Raw genomic sequence first — 15,971 nt, 5'->3', positions numbered from 1 at the left:
TGCAAATTCAGAGTTGCAGATGGAGAACGAGAGATGAATTTATTCAGCGTGTATCTTTTCGTTTCGTTTCGTTCATTGTTTAATTTTGTGCGGAGGTTGAGATTAGTCATTCGCGTTATCGGTCGCGAGTTATTCAGTGATTCCAGTCGAATTCTCTGAATTATTCGAATCATAATGTGTACACAGTACTTGACTTCGATACAGAGACAGAATGAATGGAAACCTGGAATAATCAATTGACTAATTGTATGAATTCAATACATATTTCAGCACATCTGCGCCAGATTTTTTATTCATTTATGAAGTATTTTGTAATTCATGGATTCATCGTATTAATTACTACACGGATATGCCACCGTTTGCGATTCACGTCAGGTTCACCGAGTATGATATCATCAGAACAAAGAAACAACCATTGTTTTGGGACTCTTTTTAAGAAAGGATTATTACCAATGTTCCATAATTCAATTCCTTATTCGTAAATCCAGCAGCCTTTGAGAAGTTATGAGAAATATATTTTGATTTGGTGGATTCCATTCTCAATCCTGCCTCGCGTTAATTCTTATAAATTGTCTCAATGTTGTTTGCACGTCATCGAGAACCCATTCGTCACTGACCAGTCCAATATTTCCTGATGTACATCGGAAACAATTTTCTAGTGCTGTCGTAATATTTTACTTTGTCGTCTCCGCAATCTATTAGCTTCTAATATAACTAACAGTATTACTACCTCATTTCGTGGCATAAGTTACTCAATCTTAATTAGTCGGCTTTCGGTGGTCAGTTTTTTTTTTGTTTCGCGATGGTATAGCTTGACTGTGGAGCTGACGCTTCGTCTCAGTTATTCAAACAACTGGTAAAGCCCAACGCACACGACGCAGGGAAACACAGAGTCAAACATGTTTGATCTCGGAAACAATGTTTCCAAAAACACGACGCACGACGAAGGAAAAAGCACGGAAACATGTTTTCCGTGTGTTTTGGGCTAAGGATGCAACGTAATATGGTTTGTTATCGGGTTGTGAGTGATCTAAAAGATCCATGATGGAGGTCTAAGCAACTTTGTTGACTAATGCGCGTGTTCCAGTGACATTTGTCTCTTTGGTCCATTTGATCCCGACATTGCGAAGATATTGAATTGATGGTCGCCTCGAGACCTTCATCCCGTGCCCGGACACATCAGGCAGAAATACGTTACTCTCCGTTTGGTCGCTGCGTAAATTACTATTGGCGTTTAACGGTTACGTATGTGTCAATGAACGGTGTCGATGACGTAAAGGTAGTCATCAACAAGCCGCCTTCTCCGGGGAGAGGAAAAAACTCGAATGCTAAATTTCACACCGATTTGAAGCACGTTTCAACAATGACTGATGTTGTTTCTTTAATCTCATGTTTACAAATCAGTAAAAACATAAAATGAGAACACGAAAACCTTACTAAGACCTTCTCCGACCTGAGATTACGAAGATAAAGCCGAAGACGGGATAGGTGTATTTCTATACCAGGGGCCTGTTTCATAGTTTTGCCACCGATTCATTTGAATTCTCGGCCTAAAACCGAACACTTAACGGCGTTAAGCGAAAGACGATGGTTTAATTAGGAGATGTTTATATTGTCATCTTTATCGCGGCTTTATGACAGGTCGTTGATCCTGGTTTTATGCCACTTAAATTTCAATCACAATTTTCGATCACGTTCGCTCTTCTTTTTTCGATTTGTGTCCTCGGTGTCATCATCGGAACCAACAGAAGAGACGATGATAGCCCGATAATGGGACTTATAAATCGACTTGGACATTGTTCCCGTATAGTAGTATAATCGGTGTATTCCACCTTGCTCAACTCGTATCCATTGGCTTTAACGAAGATGTGTTAATTTAGAAGTAGAATTTACCATTGTTTGTGAAGAAAGGCAAGATGTGAAGGCAAAATGAGGTTTCAACCTCCAAGGAGACTTAAAACATCTCAGTACAAGAATTGATTCTATAGTGAGAGCTCGTCCACTCATCACTCAGTAACAGCCTTCATACTCTGGACGTGCCATTCATAAGATCATAATGATATTTTTGGCAATAGAAATTTCATGTAATTACGTACTATGAAAATGCACTGGATCAGACTTTGGGAACTTTGGGAACTTTTTTTGTCGATTAGGTTATACCCAGTTTTGATATTTCCCAAATTCGAGGACATCGAAGTATAAGTTCTCGTGAAGATTTCGACAAAAAGAAAGGAAAAAAGGAAACAGAAATGAATATCAGCGGAAAGACGACAGCGTTGAATTTTGCCATTAAATATCAATGATATTTCTTGCGCATTAACGTACGTTTTACGCCACTTAACGTTTGGACGTTTTTTTATTAATCGCGATTTTAGTATCAATTTCGGGAAGGATGTGGCGATCTTTTGTGTCGTGGCTAATTCGTTTCTGATGACCTCCGAGGGTAATATGTCTCAATCATTGGTGATCGGTGGCGACAGGTAGTTATACCGCAAGATTATTTCATATCCGAACTCACTATCAAGCTGCCCTGGCCCGGTGATTGCCATGAGAAGGCGTTTACTGTTCTTTGCGATTCGGTCGAATTAGAGATAATTTCTTTCAAAGTAATTTTCAGGACAGTTTGATAGGTACAATTTCTCATCGCTGTTTGCTAGGGAGCATAAATTTTTTTACTTAAGTTCGAAACTTAATTAGGAATTCTAACGTTTGGTCAAAAGCCGTAAAAAAATTCGGGAGATTTCACCTGCATTCCGTGTTATAAAGGACGCTTTCCGTACGCAAATTTTTATACGCCTAGTAATGAATGATCTAGTTGGCGCTGAAACCGACTTCTTTTGAATGGAAATACTTCACCGCAAATCATAATTTGTCATCATGCATTATCGGGTTTTTGAAATTGAATTTAAATCCTCTCGCGCGGGCTTCGTGTGAATGAATTATTAGAATCAAAGTCGCGTCTCGTCTCGTGAGTGTGTGACGACGTCGATGCCATCAAAATCGATGACGATGTTGTCAAGACTTCCGAGGTTTAAAACCAGCTGCTGAATTCTTAGGGATGACAGATCGTTCCGGTGTGTAAAAAATCGGCCGACTATTTTGACCGACCGTCCGGTGCTGCCACTTTTGGGCGAACGGCGGCAATTTTCAAAAACTCGTTTAACGAGCCTATTGTAGATACTCTTACTGGCCGAATCTTGTCACAATATTCTCAAACCATTTATAAAAAGTTTTTAGCGTAATTCATACGTAAAAAAACCTCGAATTCGCTTCGTTTGGTGGAGAGAGAACTATCAGGTTATTCATGTTCTAAGTCGTCAGTTAAATGAGTTTTTCCCCGTACCGGAATGTCACGTCGATTTGCATCGATATAGACTACGTATTAAAAGAATATCTATTTCTTTTGAATAATCATTTTTTAAATCAATCGGAAAAGGAAATTTTGTTCTAATCAACTGAAGCGAAACGGTTGTTATTCGAGGGCGAGCGGCGCAATGTTTACATTTGCTCGGTTATGTATTTGTTTTCTAATGGCCGTTTCGTCGGGCGTTGTCAGAGCAAATATGTTCATTGATGTAATATACGTCGACGGGCGATTCATTATTCGTTTGACGCCCGATTTTCCATCATCATTTTCTTTCCGTTTGATGTTCCGCAATTATGCGAAGAGAAAATGACAAATTTGCCGGTGTATATTGAGCGCCGTGCGACGCGATTCGATCAATTTCCAGCCTGATATCGTTAATTGGTTGAACAATGCTAAACGACGAAAATATATACACAAGACACGACTCGACCTGTTGTGTAATGAACCCGCCCGGCTGCTGCCTCGTCAATTTCTGATCATTCGACGCCGATATTAAGGCTTATTCGAAGGTACACGCTACAGGTTCCTGGAGCAGCAGGATTTAGAAAGAAAGAACGTTATCAACTCAACTGAAACCGCATCGAAAAAATCCTGACCTAAATTTAGTTTCCTACAAAGTTAATGGTTTAAATCATACTGCTAGGAAACTGTCATTCAATGAAGGCATTAAGCTTTAAAAAAACAAACAGCGTGGTCGAGCAATGGGTATTAGCAAGAAAACTAGCTTACTGAAAGTTTATTGACGCCTTGAAAAATAACACATCTTATTTTGCTTAATATTGTCGACTATAAATAACATGATATATATTATATAATATCAAGGATCAACAAAGTTATTTTTTGATTTTTATATCGTTTATTTAATTCAATTGACCGGCAACCAGTCTAGAACCGACATAGTGATGATGTAGTGCATCTTCTCGGAGTATCAAAATTATAAAAAAGGACAAAATTCACGATTGTAATTTTTATTTTGAAAGGCAAATATTGATGACGCTGAGTGCACATCGACTCACACCATTAAATAATGCAGTAGTTATCAATGTATAAACATTATTCTAACGGTTTTTACGTTTCCAATCTTTTTATTCTAATTTTCGTGATTTTTTCTTTTCTGTCGAGATGATGAAATTAGAGGTGAAACGAAATATCTGTGAACAGTTTAATGGCAATTAATAAGACCCACGGGACGTAGATTATACAGATAAGCTGTGAGCGCGTGTTATACCACGAAACACGACTGACATTTAAACAAAAATCAGATAGATAGAAACGATCATTTATTTTTGTAATGAATTGAATATATACTTTAAAAAAACTTGTTGGTAATATCTGTATCGAGATAATGATGAAATTTCCATCACGCAGCTTGATTCGGAAGAAACTTAGATTAAAAAAATGGTTCGCATCATTTTCGTCTTTTGCTAATGTGGTCGGTGTACGTTTGATTTACAAACAGAAAACGAAGAAAAAATCGAAATTTAAGAAGAATGAATGATTGAAACGTCATGAAAGATTAGGTAGCGCTCTATAAAACCTATAATTATGTCGTTTGATGATTTGAAAACATGTGCGTTTAGTAGCTCAGTATATTAGCAATAGACAGCTACCCTGACCAATGATGAGTCTAGAATACTATGTGTATAACTGTGCGTTCATACATTTGCGTGAAAATCTCTGATTTTATGACCCTCATAATTTTCTCCGTAATGGTTATGGTTCCGGATGAGCTTTTATAGGCAGGTGTCAACATACAAAATGGCGGCTCATAAAATATACACAGTGCTAACTGAGTCATAAAAAACCCCGGCGAATTCCGCTTTGACGGCTCGAGATTGGCCGGCATTCCAGCGCTGGTACAGCGATTGCGGGACGCCGTCATTGATTTTTCTTGCAGAATTGTAATTTTTAGAAAATGTTTTTTTCACTCACCTGATGCGAGCTTTGAGTGCTGCCTGCTGTCTTCTCATCGACGTTAAGACTGGTGCGCGCACGGTTAGATTTCAAGGCAGAACCGAGATGTTCCCGTCACGGATTATTGATAGGTTTTTTGCTGGCTTTTGTGAGCGCGATCGCTGGGAGCTTTAGTCGACGGCAACAGGGAAATCAGTCAACTCGCTCCATCAAAGGCGATGCTAGCTACCTCTTCTGATGGGTTAAGCCCACTCGAGTAATCCTTGAATTTTACGCGGCGAGATTTTTGGCATAATTTATGCGTTGGGAATGAGCTTTCGACGCCCAGAAATATCTCGCCATATCAGAAATATTAGTAATTTCTCTTTAGTTTCTACCGTATAAAACGAACGCAAACTCGAACCCGTTATTTTTTTCTCTAATATGAGCACAAGTCAAAAACATTTGCGTCATACTTTAGAATCAAATTGTTTTCGAATTGCGCGTTTGTAGCCGAAAATGCCCATAATAATATTTCATCGATAGGTGCCTCCCACTCAACACAGCGAATATAAAGGAAACTCGTCGTAATTTCAATTTAAAGAACGTAGCCGATGTCTTTAATGGCCAAAATTTCAACGAATGTTACTTGTTTGCCAACAGCGAATGGCGCTTTTAAAAACATATAACAAATTGCGTGGCTTTTGTTTGTCGGACAGTTAAGTTTTGAGTCGGCATCGGTGGCCGCCGTTTGATGGTCTAGTGCCAAGACACTTGTCGGTCGATTTCCAATTCATTTTCGTCGATTCGTTGAAAGGATCCGTCGCTGTTTTAGATGTGTCTGTCACGGCAGCTGTTGTGTGCGCGGACGTTCCGATACACACACCATGTGTTACATGTGAGACCTCTCTCCTCGTGGACACACGTACCTTCATTTGAATATATAAGTAATTTATCGAGACAACGTTTGACGAGGCTCGTCGTAGCTCGGTATCTCCGAAAGAAGAATTAGGCGATTTAAAAATTACGAGACACATTTCAACTAGCGACCTACATTTTGTGCTGTTCGTCAAAAGTGGCTCCTTCCAGAAGTATCATGGATTGCATTTAATGGTGCAAATGCATTTAATGGTACAAATGCTATACCTTAAATCGCCAAAGAAAGAAAAAATGATTAGTTAACCGTTTTTATTATAAAGATATCTTAAGATTAGTGTGAACCTTGCACAAGCCACTGGCTATTTTATAGATAATCTAATCGTGCTAAAGCATCCCTTAAAACCACGTTTGAACCAACAAAACAAAATTAAAAGCAACAAATTCACTATGTCATTGGAAAGTTGTTATAAATCTGTTATGACATTGCACTATCGTATCGTGAAACCAGTGTTTTCATCCGGATTTTTAAGCATTCCTCGAATGTCAGTTTGAAGTTTTTGTAGTGTTAGATGTTTGTACTATATTGCGGTGTAGTGATGGTGATATCCTCCTTGAATACTCGAGTTTATCTTCGCCTGCCTGGCTGCCTGCCTGTACGACATAATTTTCGTCGGCCATAAAACTGTCAAATTCGCCGTAATTGCCACCAACATCAAAAGAACCGAGGCGACTTGCCGACATTGAAAAAAATCCGACAGCGATTTACAAACACGGGTAGACCTCCTGTAACGGGTAGAATATACGGTTAGATAAGTTAGCACGGGTTCTGAGGTGCCAGTATGGGCAGTGATCCTCGCGCAGTATCGCCCTATTTTCATCTGCGATCAAAGCCAGCACTATAGGAGTTTTATCAAACATGCTACAGGTTTGTTAATTCGAAGTGTTAAAATCTGCCGTTTTTAATCTGATATTTGTGTTAAGCTGAACAAAATATTAGGCTCACCTTGAAGAGGCCTTTTCTGGGCGGGCACCACCGTCGAAATGTATCCTCTAGTCTATAGTCTACTCTTGCTCTTGAGCCTCGGAGATTTTGAATGTAGAATTTTGAATACTGAGACTCGGTTGTGCGCAACTAAAAATACCTTATTGTACGCGGTTTGACATGTGCATAAATAAAGATGAAATTCGTCGCTGTATTTGACTTTTTCGTTTTCATAAATACAGGTTACGAGTATCTTTAATACGTGGAGAGTCTCTTCAGCGAATACAATTAAAATATATCATGACTTCGGCGAATTTTTAGACGTCTAAACCTCGTCGTGGGATTTTTGATTAACATTTTATACTGGCCCAGTTTTACGCTGTATGCTATCAATCAAATATATTTTTTACTCGTTGAATTCTGATTGAAAGGAGAATTTATTTCACACGCTTGAAAGTAGCTCTTTGCATCTTTTTTTTTATTTCGAACATTGTGACAATTTTTTTTTGAAATAGGTCCAACACTGACCTATATCATTCTTGAAATTTGATTTGGGTCGCATTCCGAGACAGTCCGGTCATAGGGCATTCTACATTCGCCTTTTCGGTGCGTGTAAGAACAATTTTCAGGCCTCGGTGAATTTTGAAATTCAGCGGCTGAATTTCTGCGAAAATGTGAATGAATCATTGCTGGCCGTCTCGATAAATAAAGTTGCCTTAAAATCTATACCGCTTCGGTATGAAGTGATACTTTGTACGCGGTTCCTGTCTCCGGGAAATTGTGTAAATTTTACGGCCTAGATGCTCACGCCGTATTAAAGAGAGGGGGTCTTGATTTATGCGCGCGGGTATAAATTTATCGGGTCCCGTAAATCAGGAAAATCGTCGATGGGTTTTCGGGTTGCCTTAAAGCAAGCAGATTAATACACGTCAAAGTATCCGCAAATCACGCATTCGACTTAATGTGGCCCGGAAACGCATAGATCATGACGTAATAATCGGGATTTGAGACGCGCTGAATTTAGGGGTTTAGCGTAAGCGACCACGTACACTTTTTTCTATACATATAAATCATTTTTGCGAAGGTTTTAGGTTTTTTTAAGTAAGGATAAAATACAACGATACCTCGTTTCTCCCAATTGGCCGGGTAACTTTTGTAAACTGCAATAGAATTTGTAATCAGTCCATTTCTATAGATGCCGGGTCTGTTATGACTAGCCTCATCATGATTTTTAAAAAGTAATGTACATGGTAGATAGGCGGCCGGCCGGAATGAGAAATCGGTATCAATTTTCTTAGCCTAAAGTTTGAAGAAGCACAAATACAGTATTTCATATTTCCACAAGTTATAAGGTCGAAAAAGAAAGTGAATTCAAACTGAAATTCCCTTATAGATCCACGTTATATGCATGCATCAAGTCTACTCCTAGTTCGACGACCGAATGATGATTTACTAACCTCCAGCGGCCGCGTTATCTTTCGCCCGAAATAACAAACTAATCACATTTTTGTCAGTCTTATCTTCGAAATTATGATTTAACGTCCCCGCATGACAAACAATGCAATACCCCACGAACCTAGGAGACAGTTGGATATCGGACTGAGGTTAACCTTGAATATTGTGATATATGTTTGCATAAAGACTGAGATACAAGTAGTTATGATTGCCAGTACTTTAAACAATTTCTTCTTAATTCTAGGAGAAACATTTTTCTTTCTTTACCTCGGTTTAACCGTTTTACGTCGAACTTATTTACAATTCAGTTCATATTCGTGTTCATTACTGAACGTAATTTTCTTGATGAATGTATACATCTATGACTGTAGTGAACTGATATAAATCTCAGTATAGTTAACAAATAAAAACCCACTGTAGATCGAAGAAAAAGTTTATTTTCTGACAGTTTCGAGGTTAATTCTAATCCTCATCTTCAGAGGAACTTCTGAAGATGAGGTATAGAATTAAGCTCGAAACTGTTAGAAAATAAAGATGAGGTTTAGAATTAACCTCGAAACTGTTAGAAAATAAACTTTTTCTACACATCTATTGTGGGTTTTTATTTGATATACATCTATTATACTCGGAAAGATATTATTTATACTTTATCTTAAATCATGGCCGTATCTATTATGACCCTGATATTTCAATGGATATACGGTAGGATCACGGATCTGACTCGCAACACCCGTTCATAAGCCGTCACGTTAGTTCAGCGAAACTACGCTACGCGACGCTACCGGCTTGTCAACCAATCCTTCCGAATGTCTCAAAAATAACTCTTACCCTGTTCATTTTTGATATATTTTCTAAGGTTGTTTGTGTATGGAAGCAATTTCTAAGCAACCCGCAGATAATAAATTAAGTTTCCGTCCAATAAAGACCAACGCCGGTGTGCCAGGGAATAAGAATAAGAATAAGAATTTTTGGTAATAAAATATTTAGTAAAATTTTTAACACAGCTCCAGCATTGTATTTCTTCCAAACGATTTTCTTACGATATTTTTGTTTTCTCGTCGAATTTTCAATTCTAATAGTAAAAATTCGGACCGATTTTTTCTTAGACAAACCAAAACATAATTTCACACATTAGAAAATAAATAAAACATGAATATCTTATTTTTCATTCACGTAAATTTACTATAGCAAGATAAGATCTATATCTATCCCTTCGAACTCCTTTTATATTGAATATAAGAATAATTGAAGAATTTCAGCGATTCTAATTGATATAAGCAGTCAGTGGGTTAAACTAACAATGTTAGAATGTTATACGTGTGTAGAATACGACATTTTTAAATGAATATTTAGATTACTATACATGAAATATTCAAATTTTTAAGAATTATCTTTAGAGATATTCACATAACGATTCAAACGTTGACACGAATAAACTCAACGACTCTAACTCCTTGTACAATTCTGTACTTCTTTACGCTAGTGTTTTAGGGGATGGATTTAACTATAGGTATTTATGATTAGAAAATGAAAACCGCGCATCTGATTAACAATCCTCGCTATGAATATGATTTGTAGTCGGTATCTAATCATATCTACAGTTTTACAGGTGTATTAAAATCTGTTCGACGCGTCAGGTTGCCGTCGAGTCGGTGACCTATTCCCACATCCGAAATTTATCGACGCTTAACCCGGTCAAAACTTCACATGAAAAATTTGCATATTGTCGACCGTAAATCACGACCGAGGTGCCATGTTGCGCAAGATTATCTTATCTAATTGATTTATACGACGTCCCGACTTTGAAATATCATTCTATCGTAATTCCAGCAGTGATGCTTGTTGATAAATATGCCGTATTTTGTTTTTGCAGATATCCTCGGTTTTGTTACAAGGATACGCGTTTTTGTAATTGCAAGCGCGCAAAAGTCCGGAATTTATGTGAGTATTTGGTTTTGTCTGCCATCTACTGCTAAACCTATGAAACCTAATCATCAGAAATGAATACTCATATAGATATATATATATATATATATGACTATAGTAAATACTAAAGTAATTATTGTGAACACAATGAGGAATCCCAACGGTTCTGACGGTCAGTTTGAACTAATTGAAAGGACGTATCAAACTCGTAAATTATGGCTAGCTAAGATTTCTAGACGAATTTTTACAGTTGTTGGTCATGACGTGACTTTCTGTTCGGGCAAAAATAAACCGACTGACTTTTAGTGCTTGGACTCCTCATTTTCTAGCGTCAAATTCAACTCACGAATGAGGATCCCGGATCTCAGTTCCACGGACTCAAAGAAATTGAAATTGGCATATCTTACGATTGTAAAGGGATGTGTGGGATTGTCCGCTTTGGTTTTCGAAAATTTTTGTTTTTATCTTTACACATTTATCTTTAAATACTTCGATAACGCAGAACTTTAAGACACTTAGTGATAACGAATCGATCGCAAATGAAATATCAAAATCATTTCTCGCTTATTAGCGCGGAGATCGGTCTAATAGGGCATTGAATTGCCACTGAGGGGGATCTATGGGGAAAGAAAAGAGAGAAATCCGAAAAAAACAATCATTTCATCAAAACCGAAGTTTTTGATGTAGGGACTCTGTATCAGACGTTAGGGAGAATATACGATCACCGTTGTGGAATCAGAAAACTGAAATGCATCCCCTGGTGAACCGGAACATACTGAGATTTCATTTAGCGAACGATTTCCATCGCATGATTAATACCGTATTTTGCAATAAGACAACGTCCCCAGATATTCATTACGCTGTTGCCGATTCATTCGAAAAACGAAATTACGCACAAAAAGAATTTATTAGACTCAGACGAAATATTATTAATGGTTGGACACCGCACGCGCGCGCCGGTTATTATTGCAAATATGTTTATTGAAGGAAAATAGAAATAATTGTATAGTTTACCGCGAGAGGAGACATGATGGACATTACCCCGAATACGGTCTCACCTTACCGGTGACAAATTGCATATTTCGCGCCATTAAATGTGTCATTTTAATTAAAATATGAAGGCTAGTAAGACTAATTAGTTTGACGAATTGTTCTCGGTGTGAATTATCGAAATATAAAACGAATGTCGTTCCGTTAATGGGAATCTATTTGTCTATTAATCAGTACTTTAAGTAAGTAAATAGTCTATTTTTCCATTGCCAATTGCAATGAAATTAAGTGTAAAGTTCGGTTTTGATAATGTCCCCTCATTGTTGTAATAAATGAAAATGTCTAATCGAGAGTTACGATCAATATTGGGGTTACGGAATATAGTTTTTTAAGTTCGATAAAGTTAAAAATTGTAAAATGGGAATTGTAAACTATTGTATGAAGAATACAGATGCTAGTTGACGGGTGATATCATACTTTTTTGCCTATTTATTCTAACCGCTCGAATTGGTGAATTACATCAAACAGTTTGAAGGATAAGTAACGATGGGAAAATGTAACTGGAAACTAAATACATATGATAATGCTGGTGTTTGAGTTTTAGAAGGGTTTGGTCTTTCGGCGAGGGGATTATCGGCTTATAATGGGGCCAAACGAAAGCGTAGTCCTTGACTAATAAGGTACACAACATAACGGTTTTATGTACAATGGAACTGTCTCTTACATCGTGCTATTTTCCAATGAGCTACGATTATCCTGATGTGGATTCTGATAGATTATAGACGTTTTATTTTGCTGTATTTAAAATGCGTACAAATGGACGAATTTGATGTGGAGATATCGCCGTAATCCGTATTTTAGGGTGAACCGCGGTGTTCCGATAGTAATTTATGTGAACGATTTTGTCGGCGTCCTTTGATGTCTGAGCCTTCGTCGCGTATAAAAAGCAATTGTAATTCTTTCCCGGTTATGACGCGTTCAGCGTTTTTCAAAGGGTTGGCGCATTTTACGAGCCGGCAAATAATTAGCAACTCATACATGATTGATTGATTTCTTCTCTCTCTCTAAGCCTTCATCGTCCCAACTAAAAATTCCGCATTCGATCGACAATGGTTCGTTCCACGAAATCTCGTTGCTACGTGCTTCACCTTCTTCACCGCAAAAACCGTCTTTCCAACCCGTACGGGTGATATGAACTGATACCAACAGCACAGATTTGTATCTTGTTTAACTTTCTGAAAACATAGTTTTAGGCTCCACAAATGAAACAATTGAAGGCAGACACATTGAATTCAAATTTTCAAAAACAGTAACCTGTAACCTCGCAGGCGGGCTAATTTTCTTCATTGTTCTCATCTGATAATGACATCTTTTAGATATTCTGGTACATTCAGTGCGATATAATGTCTCCTGATCGATAGGTTTTAAAAGACAGTTCTCGAAGTCTCATCCACATTGTTTATGATGTATTGCGGTTGTTTTGACCCAGTGTGGCCGGGGAGAAACCGAACGACCTTCCAGCGAGTAATTACGCTACAGTAATTGAGTGCTATTCTCGTTTGGGGCCAAGAATTTCAAAACGCGCACGAATTCTCTTTGTTCTTAACGACGACGACGACGACGAACTATGAAAGAGACGATGATATTACATCGACGTGTATGAAGCCATCATCAACGAGTGATATTTTAATGTTTTATTCAGTGTGAAGATTTATGAGCGATCAATCCCGGTCCCGACTCGCGTCAGGTATGCCACATACGAGCGATGACCTCATCAGCGATGATCCGGGCTCTTGTCCGTCGGCGCGCGCGCTGCTATACGAGGTTAAATCAATCGTATATTGATGATTGATGCGGCCCGGTGTTCTCGCTGTAGATTGTATTATACAACAAAAACTAGTCATTATTATCAATTTTTGGTCATTAATGTTGCGCAATGTTCCCGGTACTAATGACCGTTGGGATGTTGGCGATCCCACGGTGTGCCATTTGTCTCGCAAATTGGCTCGTTTTTTATTTGAACTCAAACAATAGAAAAACCCGAAGTTATTGTGTTATTGCAGAATTTCAATAACACGTTATGCATTATTAAAAGATAAAAATGGCGCTCCGGTTAGTGTAGAACGTATACACCGGTGACTGATAACATAATTATACGACGTGCAAAGATGGGGGAAGAAAAAAGAAACGGTCGTCGAACGGCCGGAAAATGTTTTAAGTAAAATTAACCGGTGGGCGCGCGAGAGAATGCGAGAATGTGCGATGACACGAGGATAATTTAGAAGGTGCGAGATTTACGACCAATTTCAGTAGTTCGTCTGGTCTATAATTAGCGAACTAAGCACTAAGTAAGTGAGCTTTCGAGAGCAGATGATTCGGAGACCGGCTCCTGGGACTGTGCGCAGCTCCACTGGGTCGGAGTGATCCGGTCCCTCTCGCCGATCCCTCTTAAGTGATGACTGGGGGCGATGTAGCAAGCGCAAAGACCTCCAGTAGCTTTCCTCTTGGAGGAGAAGGTCTGGAAATTAATTTTGAACGGTCAATGAATGTAAGTACCTCTTTGGGACGACTCTTGGCTATGCGGTCCTATCGTGAAGTTTGAAACAAACTAATGAGTCAACGTCGCATCAAGCGTCTCATGTAAGGGGGTTTTATTTCCCATTTAGACGCGTTATCTCTTTGTATCATGAGGCCCCGACCCACATCTGGATGGGTAGATATTTACATCGACTGGAAAAAACGTTTTTCGTTTTTTTAAGAAATCAAAATGTCATTGTCACCCACGAGTCCACCTATAACCTTATATCAACATCGTTCAAACGCCGATACCTTCAATTAATTTTCATTAAGAGCGTTTCCGCGACAAGATGGCGATTAAAATGTTTGCTTTTCTCACGACGTTACATCCGCCGCGTAAACGCCAGGCGTTCGTTCGAATCGGTGCTTCTTTCTCCTTGATCGGGGGCGCGCCGGAGGTCGATCGGGCCATAAATACAAACGCCAACGTAAAGTCTCCGCTCTGGAGATGATGGCGTAGCGCTTAAACGATAGAAATCTAGTCGCCATATCGTAATATCAAACGGCAAATAGGCAACCAGCTGCGTGAGCGGAATTTAAAGGGTCTCCCTCGGGGTGTCATGAAACACCATCGCCTCATTACCACGTTCGAATTTGCATATTTTATCCATTTTCCCCAAAACAACGTATCGAACAGTTCGTACAAATGAATTCAGCTGCCTCAAGGACGGTTAATGTTGTATTCACCCTACAGGAGTACTGCCCGTTGGCCATATTGAATGAAATATCACGAATCACGTAATATTGCCTGCCACAATATACACGTCTTCGGATAATCTATAGCACCTTATATTAACTCAGTCTCTATAATCGAGGTTCTTTTCGGATTGATGATTGTCCATTTTCAGCGCAGTCGTTATGAACGTCTTGTAGAATTGGTCATAAACGTATACGTAACTACTCACATGTTACGATCACATTTACACTTTGCCTTTTTGTCCACTTTCGGCACAGTCATTATTGTAAGTCTATAGAATGGTTCGTAAACGTATGTATATACGTAACCTCTTTTACGTAAGTAACTACTCACATTTAGATGGTACGAACGCATTTACACACAATCTGCCTTTTTATTTCATACTTTTGGTTCAGAATTGTCTCGGGTTTAAATCACGTCGTTCACGCCATCGGTACAAATCCATATCTGGAGTATCATTAGACGAAGGACAATGGTTTCTTTCGTGTTACACAATCTACAAATACTCGATAGAAGCGAACACAACACGCGCACGCAATCTGACTTTTCTTTTTTTTCGGTATATCGGAAATATCGTGATCGATCACTTTTTCCGATTTTTTGAGAATGTATAAATAGCCGATTCCAATGAACGGTTAGAACAATGGGGCAGGTTCCAGTCGGCTGGAAAACGAAGACTGATCGGTCCTTTCACAAATAAAAACCGCAGAAACCATTAACGCCACTTAATTGTATCGATTCTGACGCAATTAATTTCACAGATAACGTTCAAGTTCATTTGAAAGTCGTAGAGGTTTCAGATTCTCGAATTCAGAAGCTTTGAAAGGTGGACTATTAATGTATTTTCGTCCGTAAAATAAAGGAACTGTTCACCTGATTATTTTCTATTCTGCCTCGCTATGTTATGTGCAACGCTCGTGTTTTACTTATATAATCTATGTTGATACGGTAAAATCTCTCAATACAGAAACGAAAAACGAGCCCGTAAGCTCATTTCCTTGAGCTATAGTTTATTTCTTCAGGAATACTTAAGTTACAACAGAAATTAGGAAATATGTATAATCAAGAACAGGTAGACTATAATCAAGTAACCAGGATCTAGACCCATAGTTCTGAGATAGATTTGACTCTCTTAGAGTTAGAACATTGAAAGTGAACTGTTTTAACTCCAACTCACGACGATCGAACCGGGCCCAGAAGTGATA

The sequence above is a fragment of the Tubulanus polymorphus genome, chromosome 6, assembly GCF_964204645.1.
Source record: "Tubulanus polymorphus chromosome 6, tnTubPoly1.2, whole genome shotgun sequence".
In the NCBI taxonomy this organism is placed as follows: Eukaryota; Metazoa; Nemertea; class Palaeonemertea; order Tubulaniformes; family Tubulanidae; genus Tubulanus; species Tubulanus polymorphus.
This window is presented reverse-complemented; position numbering follows the sequence as displayed.